The following is a 14106-nucleotide window of genomic DNA, read 5'->3' as shown; positions in this document are numbered from 1 at the left end:
AAGACTCACACTGGGAGAGAGACTTCTATAAATCAGTTACATTCTTTTGAGCATCACAACCCCAGCAAAATGAATCATCTCACTGTCAAGATTTAATCCATTCAGTCTGATAACATTTGGAAATTCTAGAGGAGCAGCAAGAGTATTATTTGATTCCAGTTTGAGCTTGCTAAATGCTAAATTGCAAGTCACGCTACTGGCGAAACGTGGCCACTCGGCTGCGTCCGGTGGTGTTAAGCTGTGCTTGGTGGCGGAAAGTCTCTAGTGCACCTGCTCTAGAGAAATCATGTTGAAGCAGCGCCAGTTAATTAGGATAATTTTTTAGCTGTTGAACCACTTTGGCTGCATGTGCCACTGAGCAACTCCCACAGGAATTAATGGGGCCCGGCCACCAATACTGTGTCCAGGTCTCTTAATACATCCATGACATAAACATAACTTCTAGGACACAGGGCAGAGTAGCACTACTAATGGGCTGACTGCAGTGTAAGGTACAATGTTTTTTGTTCTGCTGGTAGGGATGGGCTGCCTATTTTTTTTTAATTCAGTTTTCTTGTGTTCACCCGTTAGAGAGGTCAGTTATTAAATTTTGGTTTCTTTAATTTTATCAGATCAGTTTGGTTGCCTCTTAAGGTAAGATTTTTTGTTTCGGGTTTAAGCCATGAAGAGGTTTATTCTTTTAATGCATTTTCTGCCACTGCCACTCACACTGAGCTTCAGTAAGCTGAAAACCTGAAACTTGGACCAATAAATGATGTGCATATATTTCACAAGAAATATGACCCCATGCTGTCATTAAAGCCCATAAGCAGTACAATAAATCCAATAAGTCGAATTTACTTGAATTTTCACTGACATTTACAGCTCAGTGTGCTCTACAGAAAAGCCCTTGGGACCGTGAAAGTCCCCCATGATGGATTTTTTTCCTAATTTGCATTTTTTTAACAGTAATATGAGAAGACTTTTTCAGTATTTCAGCTATATAAATGCTGTATTTGGAACATGTCCTTGTAGAAGTGAACAGCATATTTGTGCTATAAATGAGCAAATGTGGTCCAAAACATGTCTGCTATGAATCAAGAATTAATGCCAGGGATGTGGGCTTTGCAGTCAATTGGCCATGACTCTTTAAAGATTTGTTCATTCATCGTAAACTTGGTGGATACATTTAGACTGTGATAGAAAATACACAAACATCAAAAAAATGTATAAGTAGTGGGGAGAATTTCCCAAATTGGGTGCACACTCTGCGGTGACAAGTTTAACCAAGATCTGAAGTGTCACTGATTGGTGCATGTAGGCGTGGCCTGTTTAGCAGTATAAACTGTGTCTTTGCTCAGTATGGTGTGAGCTGGAACAATCTGGAGACATTAAATTTGGCCCTGTAAGTAGAAGTTATGTTAGAAGGCCTTATTTAAAATTTGCATGATGATGGTCCAATAATTAAAAGCCAAAAAAAGTAAAAAACCTTGACAGGCCATGTCCCTCACACTCTGACTCTGATTTACTTGGAATTTGACACACATATAAAACTCAGTCTGCTTACTGAAAAAGCTTGATGAATAAGGATACCATCATGGATGCTTTGCTTATGTGCATAGGGCCCGATGGTGCCTCTCAGCAGCTGCAAGACTGCTTCAACAGGACCAGCTGGGATGTGTTTAAACACCAGGACCTGGAGGTGTTCACAGCCAGTGTATTATGTTACATTATAAACTGCATGGACACTGTCACAGTGGACAAACGCATCCGGGTCTACCCCAACCTTGATGACCCGGGAGGTCCAGCAGCTGTTAAAATAGAGGAACACCGCTTTCAGGTCTGGCCATAGGGCTTTATACAGCATGCCCCTAGCTAACCTGAAAAGAGGCATCAGAGAGGCCAAATCAGACTACAGGAAGAGGATAGACAACCACCTGGACAGTAACAACAGTAGGCAGGTGTGGCAGGGAGTCAAGTATCTCACCAACTATAGGACCAACCTTCGAGTAGCTGAAGGAGCCACCTTGGCTCGCCTCAAGGTGGAGCCACCAGAGGCAGCCACATCACACCACATGGCCCACAGCAGCTTAACCCTCAAAATAGAGGAGTGTGAGGTGAGGCGCACGCTGCAGGCCATTAACCCGAGGAAGGCCCCTGGACCCGATAGTGTCTCCCGATGCGTGCTGAAGGTCTGTGCGAACTAGCTCGCTGAAGTCTTCACAAGGATTTTCAACCAGTCTCTGGCCGAGTCCACTGTCAGTCCACCCTGTCTGAAGTCCTCCACCATAGTCCCCTAGCCCAAAAAACCCCACATTTCCAGCTTCAACGACGACCGGCCTGTCGCACTCACACCAGTGGTGATATAGTGCTTTGAAAAACTGGTCCTTGGTCACGTCACATCACTCATGCCCCGAAGCTTTGATCCCCACCAGTTTGCGTATAGAGTGAACAGATCCACAGAGGACACTGTAGCCACAGCCCTACATGCTGCACTGTCCCACCTGGAGCAGTGGGGGAGCTACATGTGGATGCTACAACTACAACTCTGCTTTTAAACACCCCCGCTTGGAAGACTGTCGGCTGCCTTCTCCTCACTTTGTAGGGGACCAAGGGTGGGATTAACCACCGGGCCCAGGGGCCTCCGACCTCTAGTGGGCCTGTATCATCCATCCATCCATCCATTTTCTTCCGCTTATCCGGGGTCGGGTCGCGGGGGCAGCAGCCTAAGCAGGGAAACCCAGACTTCCCTCTCCCCGGACACTTCGTCCAGCTCTTCCCGGGGGACCCCGAGGCGTTCCCAGGCCAGCTGTGAGACGTAGTCTCTCCAGTGTGTCTTGGGTCTTCCCCGGGGCCTCCTACCGGTGGGACGTGCCCTGAACACCTCACCAGGGAGGCGTCCTGGAGGCATCCTAATTAGATGCCCGAGCCACCTCATCTGGCTCTTCTCAACGTGGAGGAGCAGCGGCTCTACTCCGAGCTCCTCCCGGATGACCGAGCTTCTCACCCTATCTCTAAGGGAGAGCCCAGCCTCCCTACGGAGGAAACTCATTTCAGCCGCTTGTACCCGCGATCTTGTTCTTTCGGTCACTACCCAAAGCTCATGACCATAGGTGAAGGTAGGAACGAAGATCGACCGGTAAATCGAGAGCTTTGCCTTTCGGCTCAGCTCCCTCTTCACCATGACAGACTGGATTAATGCAGCGTCTGCATTAATCCAGACGCTGCACCGATCCGCCTGTCGATCTCCCGTTCCATCCTTCCCTCACTCGTGAACAAGACCCCGAGGTACTTAAACTCCTCCACTTGGGGCAGGACTTCGTCCCCGATCCGGAGGGCCAGCAATATGTCTAGAAAATACAATGGACTTCAAGCACAACTGAGAAAAGAGAAATTGTAATACATACTTAGTACATTATGTACCATGCGCAGCTCACTCCCTAAATTTAGTTGTAGTCAACACCATAGATTTGATTTATTACAGTCCCTGTATACCTTTTGTTCCTCCTCAACAAGCGGATGGGGAAAAGTTTTCTGCAACACTGATGGCATAAGTTTGACTCTAAAATCTCTCTCAAGTACATGTTGGAGCTGTCGTGCAGATGCCACCACAGCTTTATGGAAAAAGTACACTAAGATAAGGGAGGCACTTGCAGACCCAAGGCATGAAGCAGGAGTGCTCTGCACCAATCTGGCAAATGCATTCATGGCCCATTTCTGGGATACAGTACTTGACAGATTTCAAGCCACCAGCCTAGTTTTACAAAAAAAAAAGTGACATTAACATTTTAACAGCAGTAACTCTTCTGGAATCCTTGCATGCTTTACATAGCAGGACCTATTTCAGATGTATGAAAAAGCAACACAACAGATGTGTGCCAAACCTTCAAGAGTGACCAACAACAAAGCAGAAAACACAAAATGTTTGCAGTGTTATGTGTGAACAGGACAGCTCTCTATCAAAGATGCTGAACACCATGTTGGTACTTGACCTGCAATCAGCTTTTCCCAACGTATATGTTGCCTTGACAACGTTTCTCACTTTGCCAGTGACAAATTGTGAAGGAGAGCGTTTCTTTTCACACATGGTAAGAATTAAAACTGAACTGAGGACAAGAATGAGTCGGAAATGTTTGAACTCTTTATCAATTTTGGCTATTGAGTCAGAACTTGTCAGAAACCTGGACTTTAATGATGTAGTGGAGGAAGTTTTCAAGGACAAAGGCCAGAAAGAAAACCATGGCCTTAGTAGGCCTACTTACACATTCTCACACTTTATAGTGTTCTGAATTATAGAAATTTATTGGTGAAGGTGGTGTGGAATGTGCTTGTATATACCATTTAGTCTCACAAAGTAGGTAATAATACATTGATATTGTTGCTGCTAGCCAAGGAAAGTATTCCTGCAAACGTGTAAATCCTGTATGACAGATAAGATCTACAGGTGTTGTCATTTAGGTTTGATCAGCAGCTGCGGCCTATGATTGCTACCATATTCTTTGTGTGTAAATGTTGTATAAACTACAGGTGTTTCCACGGACTGTCATCCATGCAATAACCTTCAACAGTAACATCACAGTACAATGCATGCGTGTTTGTGTCTGTGCACTGGAGGGGTGGTGTGGTGTATGGTGGGGTGCGGTGGGGTGGGGTTTAGGGGGGACTTTTGGCCCAGGGGCCTCATGTATTCTACATCTGGGCCTGCCCCGGACACTCCCTGTTTGAACTGTTGCCGTCAGGCAGATGGTACAGGTCAATTAGAAAAGGAAAAACAGACTCAAAAACAGTTTTTGTCCAGCAATAACCATACTCAATGTTGCTACCATATAAGCGCAGGTGCGCTACATACAATGTGCATAAGAGCTTGTACAAACGACAGAAGAATATATGGTTGTGTGTGTTTATGCTTGTTTTTTTCATGTTATTTCGCCATAGCTGCCCCCACCCTCTGGAACTCTCTCCCCCCACACATCTGTGCCTCTGACTCACCTCTAGCATTAAAAAAAGTGTTAAAACCCGACCTCTTTCAACAAGCATTTAACCTCCATTAACCTCCATCAACCATTTCACCTGTTCAATTGGTTTTTGTTTGTCTTATGTGTTTGTAAAGCGTCTTTGAGTTTGATGAAAAGCGCTATATAAAATTGGTTTATGATTCTCAATTTCGGCACGCTTATTATTATTATTATTTATTTATTTATTTATTTTAGTTGTTGTTTAATTTTGAGCTATTTCTCTTTTTACTTATCATTAGCCTTTAGTTACTGTGTGAATAGTGCACTGACCGGTTGGCATGTTTAATTTCATTGTACATGTTACATGTTACAATGACAATAAAATTCTCTATACTCTATAGTGTGAACAGCATTGCCACTATGGGCAGGAAACCAGTGCTGGACGGGTTGCCCTGACGGCCCAATATGATCATCTTCAATGATAATCATACACATTGCATTAACTCTCCCAGTTAAGGTCGCCAGAGACACAACACAAGTTGAGCTGTGCTCACCGCTGATTTGGCAAACACAGCCAAAATAAAAGGACAAATAAGCTAAAGGCAATAACTTTTAGGTTGCTATTAAAATGATTAAGACAGGTGATTGCCTCTGCTGAGCAAAGTTTTTCAAAACATAAACTCATTAAGACATACCTGCATTCAACAATGGGACAGGAACCTCTAAGTGGTCTGCTGTCATCAGCATCAATGCAGAGCTCTCTCAGAAGCTGTCAAACAATGACCTCATGACCTATGGCCTGTTTCTTCAGTAGGAAACAGTTTTGTACACATACTATGATGAAAGGCACATAATCAACAACATCTACAGTAAAACTGGTAGTAGAAATTTCATAGCAGAAAAACCACTACGAGTAACCAAAGGCCATTGAAAACATCTATAAGATTAGGCTTTATTGTCCATGACAGGAGAGCATTTGTTTCAGAGTGTAAGGCTATTCCAAAGATTTAAAACAGGGATCCCTCCTCAGCTGCTCTTCCTGAGGTTTCTACCATTTTTCCCCCATTACAGGTTTTTTTTAGGGGGAGTTTTTCCTTAGTCATTGTGAGGGTCTAAGGTCGTTGTATGTATGTAGGTGTTGTATGCTGTAAAGCCCTTTGAGGCAAACTGTGATTTGTGATAATGGGCTTAAATAAAATTGACTTGACTTTACATGACTACTGCAAAGGCTCAATCTCCCTCATCCAGCAGTCTTGATCTTTTGACAGTTAAAAGACATTGTTCTTTTAAGATCTTAAGGTGCGTTTCCACTACATGGTACCAGCTGATGTGGAAACACTGCAGACCAGCAATTGGCCAGAGAGGATCATCTGCGTAATTGCTTCATAAATGTGTGGCATGCACGGCATGCACGGCACACACGGCACGCACGGAATACCCTGAATAGCGCAAACCCATGCCCACCATTTTTAAACAGCCAAGCTATTGTAGTGGCCGCAGTTTTGTATCTTTTTCTTTTCTTTCCCAAAATGGGAACCAGAATGATCACACTGTGGTCGCTCGAGGAGGTGCAAATACAAATCACCTTGCTGACCGATGAGCATATCCAGCGAGTGCGAGTCTGTATGTATGGAGTTGAAGATGACATCACGGCAGTTTCGCGCAGCATTGCTATGATGACCAGCTACACTGAGGCAGTATTATCTTCTAACGGAAAACGACCCCCAAAAAAGTGCCTAGAACCAAAGGCGAGTAGAGCAGAGTGAGGGCAGATAGTTCAGTCATGTAGACGGATGTCAGCCCATGTGTGTTTTTAAAAACAAATAAAATTACCTTAAATTAATCCTGTATTATCCTGTATTGATGATATTTGACTTCAGACAAACTGAAACCAGCTGAAATGACTCTGTTCAGCTTCGCAAAGCCCTAAACTCAAAGCCAAGTGTGACCAGGCTCCTGGTGTATTCATCTTCATTCATTCAGTAAACAATCTTTTCATAATGACTGATCTGTCTCTTTGGCTGCCTGGGACATGGGGAAGACGCTGGTTTATGCTGGTTTATGTGGTGTCTCTGTCCTGCTAGACGGGACATAACAATAGATTTGAAGATACCTTAGTGTCCCAAAAACCCAAGCCATTGCTTTTGGTTCATGATTCATACAATGAAACTATATGTTTAATGAGTTGCAGTGGAAACCTGAATGAAATTCTTGGGATTGTGGAATAAAAAAGGGAGATCCAGGAAGTGTAATGTTGGTTTACTAGAAATTAAAGATAAGCTCTGATTGCTGGCACTAAGGAGAGAGGCTGAACTACTTCCACATCATTTTCTACATGCTACTGTTTGCCAATACGCAACAAACTCAATGAGATCTCTGATTTATGCAACATATTCTAATTGATACTTGTTAAATTAATCCAACCCATCAGGCAGGTTGCTTAACTCTCCAGCTCAAAAGCAATGAGTTACAGACTGATCTGCAGGCAGTGCTGGCAGATCCTCTCTCTGCTAGATGCTGCAGGCACAGGCTCTCAGTAAATATACCATCACTAACAAGCCAGCAAAACAGGAAGTGCTTAATGATGTCCAGTCTCACAGTCCTTTGTCTTCAAAACACCCCCCACCCCCCACTCCCCAAGAATCTGAGAGGAATTTCCCTTTCCTCAGACCTTTAAATAAACTTGAGAAGTAAAGATGCTACACAGAAAATTCTAGGTGCCACATTGAATTCCACAGAAAACAACAAGTCTTCCAGGCTGTGTGTGTGAGACTTACAGTGACACAATGTGGTATCTTGAGGTCTTTTGTCATTGTTTAATGACTTGTTTCCTGACACATTTGCATTAGGGAAGTGTTAACTGAGATTGCTGTTGGCTTTCCTCAAGGAACAACTGTGTGTCTATTCAATGGGCTGCTTCCCTTTTACAGAAATATGCTGAATTTATGTCATCTTTTTTACTATGACCAGTTGTTTTATTACATTTTGGTTACCATATCTATCACCAAATCAAAGATGCATTCAGAATTATCAGAACTGACAAAGCATCAGGAGTTAAGACCAATTATGTCAAGAGATTGAATATCTGAACTCCATTTACATGCAAATATTGTAGTATATATATGTGTTTACAGTAGTCATACATGTGTAATAATAATAATAGGTAGAACTATTAATAATTACATAAGTAGTTGGTGTTCAGTAGAACCACAGCACCAGTGCAACCATCATGATGCAGGCTTAGTTACTTGAACCCATCTGCTTAAACCAAAGAAAAGTTATCTCATGGAGGAACCAAAACATCCAGTTTCAGTTTCAATGGTCCCGACACACACACACTCTGCCACAATACGCCCACTTACGCCCATGGTGTCTACATCTTATCTTGTTCTTCCTCTCCCTTTCTTGCTTCGATGAGAATCACGTCTGCTGTGTTGTGATAGAGATGAAAATCTCAGATACAGATGTCTCAAAACCTGGAAAAATAAAAGCCAAACTATTTGTACGGTTAGATGAACCAAGGAAAAGTAATCCTGGTGGTGAGGTTGACACAAGATGAGACAGGAGTGTTATGCTGATGTTTTCTGCTTTTCTGATTTCCACATTTTCTCTGCAATGTAAAACTTTGAGCTACAGCACAGTGTGATGGAGTGCTAGTGATCTGGCGCTGATGATGGAATTAAAGAAAATAAGTCAAACCGTGACTAATGTAGAGGCTTTTGTATTATCTGAACTAGAGCCTACTTCATGTCTGTCACTGGTCTCTGATGTGTGGGTAACACAGTGAACAGTTCATGGTTAGCGTCCAAACAAGCTCCTCCCCTTTGTTCCAGGAAGGGGCCTGGGAAAGTAATTAAGGCAGAAATCCAGTCGGCAGAGCCCGTTCACCCTGCCTGTAGCGCTGTGTGATATAATGGAGAGAGGCGCACTGAGCTCATGCTTTTGTATACTCATGCATTATGCTATAGACCACTGAGCCAAGCCAACGCAGCCCAGCACTGTAGCTGTACATCACTTTGTTTGAAGGATATTGCCAGGAAACAACTCATGATATGATGAGACAGGCAATTTATTGTAAGAGCTAAATAAATAGAACATTTCATTGGCTTTGTTTAATGTAGTCATCTTTCAAACATCTCTGCTGCATTAACGTGTCAGTAAATTTATCAGGGAAAATAGAAAAAAGCCTTTCCAAACCACAGTCAGTGCAGTATTATTGGAGGTTTTCAGGGTTCCCACAGCTTAAGGCAAGTAGCATTTAGGACTTAAGACTTTCTTAATGACACTAAGAATCAAATTTAAGACCCATTTTACAATTACCACAATTACATGTGGTAATTGTAAAATGGGTCTTAAATTTGATACATACAAAACAAACAAACAAACAACCAGGTTTGTGGTGATGTTAATGCAACTGGCATTATTTTGAGATTTTACAGTGCAGAGTTGGTAAAAAAAAAAAAGAAAGAAAATCTTTAAATCATACTTCTAATGCCCAAGCACATTTAAGACTTGGCAAGCTTGATTTAAGACATTTCAATACCAAATCAAGCTTTATTTCTAGATTTTTTAGATTTAAAAAAATTACTACCTTTTTACTTTTTTAGAATTTGCTAAAACCCTGGCTTTTGCTATTTTTTTTTTTTCATTTTCAGTGCACCCATCCAGTAATCATCACTATTTTTAGATCACTTTTCAGGTCAATTTATTATCATTCGCATTTCAGTGTGAAAGAGTTGCCCATAAATAATTGTGAGTCATTCCTGTAAACAAGAAAATCTTATCAAGTGCCAAAATTACAAAAGTGAGTTTCATCAGATTTGACTGTTCCTGTGCCTCTTTGTGTGTGTGTATGTGTATAAAGGAATTGTATTTGCATTCAGTTCTAACTGTCCATAAGAGGGTTCCATGGTATTAAAGCCATGGTGGGCCATGCTCCGGCTGTGCTACTCACGGCCGAGGAGGGAGGTGGGGGGGGCAATGGATCTGGCACAGTGCCAGACAGATATTCCCAGGCAGCCCCAAATTAAGACAAACAAAAACTAGATTAAAGGAGCTTTTCGTTCCACCCCCACATCATATATGCTTCCTGTAAATGACTCCTGACCATTTCACAGGCGTGTCATGGTAGTTTAGCTCCCAGGCTGCAACTGATTCCAATGAATTTAATCTCTATGTGAAAATCAGCATGCAGAGACTTTTATTGTTACATAACTTGCGCTATAAAACATGTTGCTGCAGTTGTGAGTTCTGACTGATTTCCAAACTGCATTGCATTGCCACACAACAAAAATGTTGGAAATCATAAAAACAGACTGAGACAAAGGTTTCATTTTTCAGTCATGTTGGAATGTCTGTTAGCTGGGGTTATTAGAGTGAAACCTCTCGATGAACTGTCTGAACAGCACACACTACTTTTCAGTAACATTTCTGTGTGTCCAAGGGTTACATATGCCTCTATAAATAGAGCTGCAGTTCACCCATGGGAGCTGTCTGAGTGGCTGTCCTGACTCATGCATGGAGCTGCAGAGTGTGTCAGATCCATAATGATGCTCTCACAGTAGTTCCATCCAGCCAGGCTTCTGGGAGCCACTCAATATATACAGTCCTGTGGTCAGCATACCACTGAGAAACTCGTCATCCACTCCTGAAACTATGACTACACCACCAGTACTATTCATTACTATTCCATTCTGACTCAAGAATGGGAGAAATGTGTCCAAATGTTTGTTGCATTCTTGAACAGACAGACAAAAGGATGGATGAATAGATAGAAAGACAAACAGAGGACAGACAGACAACTACAAACAATCAGTAGTGAGCACATCATCCCAGTTGAAGGGGGAAAAAACTGAGGCTGTGTAGCCATTCATCTCTACGTGTGTGCTCCTGGAGTCAAAATGGAAAATGGGCGCTATTTCTAAAACACCTCAAGCACTTCCTTCATATTGATACGTCAAATTCCAAATACATTTTTTTAAAAGCTGAAAAGGAAATTATAAAACATATACATGATATATTATACCCTGCCTCATTAAACTGTACTGTACAGATCATCAGTACTCGGCAAGGAAAATATTAAGAGGTCTGAGTCAGTGACAGCGTTCCAGCAGTCAGACTTCGATGGGACGGCAAATCACACTTTAACCATCATGTCTTTGTTGTTTCAACTTTGACTGAAAACTCTTTGAAAAAACTTTCTGAAAACTTTCCACCGGATTAATTCATTCAGATCCCCTGTCCAAGCTAATGGAAATTACATTTCTAGGAAGTCTAGATCTATGATTTTTGTCATCTGGCTCCACTCAGATGCACAGATTTGTATGATGGGACGTTTGAGCCAATCACAGTGTTCCACCTCATCTGAAGTGGACGTCAGAGCTAAACCCCCTCTTTACTGAGCATGGCCATGGATCTATTATAAATCACAGCATGGCTGACTGTGAGGAAAGGAGGAAGTGCACAGCATGTTTCAGTCCAATGATCACAGTTTTTAAGTACATAACTTGTGTTTAAACTGTGTTTGAAGAAACCGAAAGATGTTATATTACTAATAAATGTCAAAATATCATGAAAGATATACACTTTTACTCTGGATTTTTTTCAAAAATAAAAAATACTGAAAATACTGTTCTGATTTGTTTTTCTAATGATACAATCATCTTATAATTAATTTTTCTGATAATAGCTGTGTCCCAATTCAGGGTCTGCATCCTTCGGAGGCAGCATTCGAAGGCAGATTACGTCACAACGCTGTGCGAAGGCTGTCCCAAATCGAAGGCTCCTTTGGATACAGCCCACAAATGCAACCTTCTTTTCCCTCTTTTTTAAGATACACTGCTACTATCCCATGGATGTATTATAGTGAAATCTGGATACAGCCGTGGGCACCATGAGCAAAAAATCCCAAAACACACGAGAGACACAAGAACGCACAGGAAAATCTCAGAATGAGACAGCCGATCTACCACGTGTGAAGTAAGCAATAATCTGGTGCGGAGGAGAGGTGAAGCCGGAGTATTTAAGCAGTCACAGGATGATTGAAGATGAGACGCAGGTGAGGAAGTGTGTACCACTCTCCAGCCCCTGCAACAAACAGAGAGAGACACAGACAAACCAAACATGCACCCAGACAGACCCAGAAACCCCCAGAGCACCACACTAAAGATATTGTATAGTATAGTAGTATAGACGTTTTATTCTGCAACATAAAATATGTACACTTAAACCCAATTTTTGAACTTTTAAAGTTTTAGTCGTCTTAAAAAAGGCGGTTGCTAACAAATGGCTACATGGGACTACAGCATCTGTTGGGGATGTTTGACGTTATCACAGCGGACACAGAAACTCATTTAACCCACTTGTCCGCCTTTACAGCTTTACAGGGTTTGCACTCAAACTTGTAGATTTATCTGTTTATGCTATTTTTCGATTGTGTTTTAATGTCTTTTTACAGTGTTTGTAGTGGTGACGTTTAATACCTGCAACCACAATGTACTTGTATATCCTATCAATAACTTTTTGCTTCTGGCGATTTCATTTATGCTTCAAAACACACAAAAGTGTTGTTCATCTGTGAAGATTATCATGCTGAACAAAACGTGTCAGTCTCAAAGTTGTGTTTGCCACAAAGCTTATTTTTGGCAATGACCGAAAAGGTTTCTGATGAGGTAACCAGTGCAATGCTTACTTCCTAGTTGGCCTACAAAAATACATCACGTCATCCCTTCACCACTCTATTGGGACACAGCTTATGTTCACAGAATATTCATCTCAGGAGGTTTGCCACATACTGCTTTCAGGAGATACTCCATAAATTGAGGGTATTTGAGTCTTCATCCATTGGAATGGACATATCCAAATCAAAATAGTAACACTTTCTATGAAGACCACATCTATAATTCATTATGAAGGCATTCATAGTGAATTAGAATGCATTCATGATGCATTCATAAACACACATAATGTTACTGATGCCCTATATCATTAGTCATTAGTGCTGTACAGCCCTCTGAGGCAAACCGTGTTTTGTGATAATGGGCTTTATAAATAAAACTTGACTTGACTTGACTTAAAGTGAGGTACATATTGATGCATTTATAATATTTTTGTGCTTCTTCATAATGTTTCATTGTAGTTGTTAAGTAAAGGGTAATCATTTCCATGTATTTATAAGAATATGTGCCGCATCATAAGTGATTAATGCATACCATAAATTAGAATCCTTTGAAAATGCATTAAAAAGACTGAATTCTGACAATGTGTCAGAGAGCCTTTAGCCACAGAATTAGATTTCACAAAGACTGGGGATCTTGCAGTATCAGAGGTGGACAGAAACTGTTTGGAGACCAATAACAAGGAAAACAAATGTTCACATATTTATATTAATGCATCAGTAAGAATCACGCAACATGTGTTTTAATCTGGTTGAAGGAGTTTTTAGTTGAAGTTGAAATGGTTATAGTATGATTTGGCCACCCCACTGACTCTAACAGAACTGATCAGAGTCTGACTCCTGGAGCGCTGTCACTGACTCATGACCTTTCCTTCTTTGAATAGTTTCTTTGGTACATGTCAGCTGAGAAATGTTTTCAGTAACTTGCTAAATCTGAGTGCTGTTAAACCTCAGCTCATAAACCTGAGCGTCACCTTCACAGTATGAGGACACTGTATCTCAGGCCTATTGTCTGGAGATCATAAAGCCTGCAGTTTGCAGCATGAACTGTAATATGAGTAACTTCTTTACAAAGGGTGTTCACACATGGATGTCTGGCACTGCAGCGGGCAGGGTGCATTGCAGGGACTGCACGGAGAAAAAATATAAAATTTAGAGAGACACTGAGATACTGAGAACCTTTCAGTCTTTATACATGATGAATAGCAGCAAAGTGGTTAATGTCGTTCAGCAGTTATTGGAGCAACAGATGTGAGCTGATTGGACACTGGTCTGGAGCATTTCCAACACAAGGATGGGCATGAAACTCCCTGCTGAGTCATCACAATAAACAAAGAGAAAATCTGCACCAAAAAAAGCATTATACAGAAACTATAGGAAAGAAGTCAGGAGGCAATGAGCCCAAATCATCCCCCAGCAGGTGAGAGCAGTGGTGTAATGCAACCAAGTAATACATTTTGTTACAGTACTAAAGTATTTTTTGGGAGTATCTGTACT

The sequence above is a fragment of the Plectropomus leopardus genome, chromosome 21, assembly GCF_008729295.1.
Source record: "Plectropomus leopardus isolate mb chromosome 21, YSFRI_Pleo_2.0, whole genome shotgun sequence".
Lineage (NCBI taxonomy): Eukaryota > Metazoa > Chordata > Actinopteri > Perciformes > Serranidae > Plectropomus > Plectropomus leopardus.
This window is presented reverse-complemented; position numbering follows the sequence as displayed.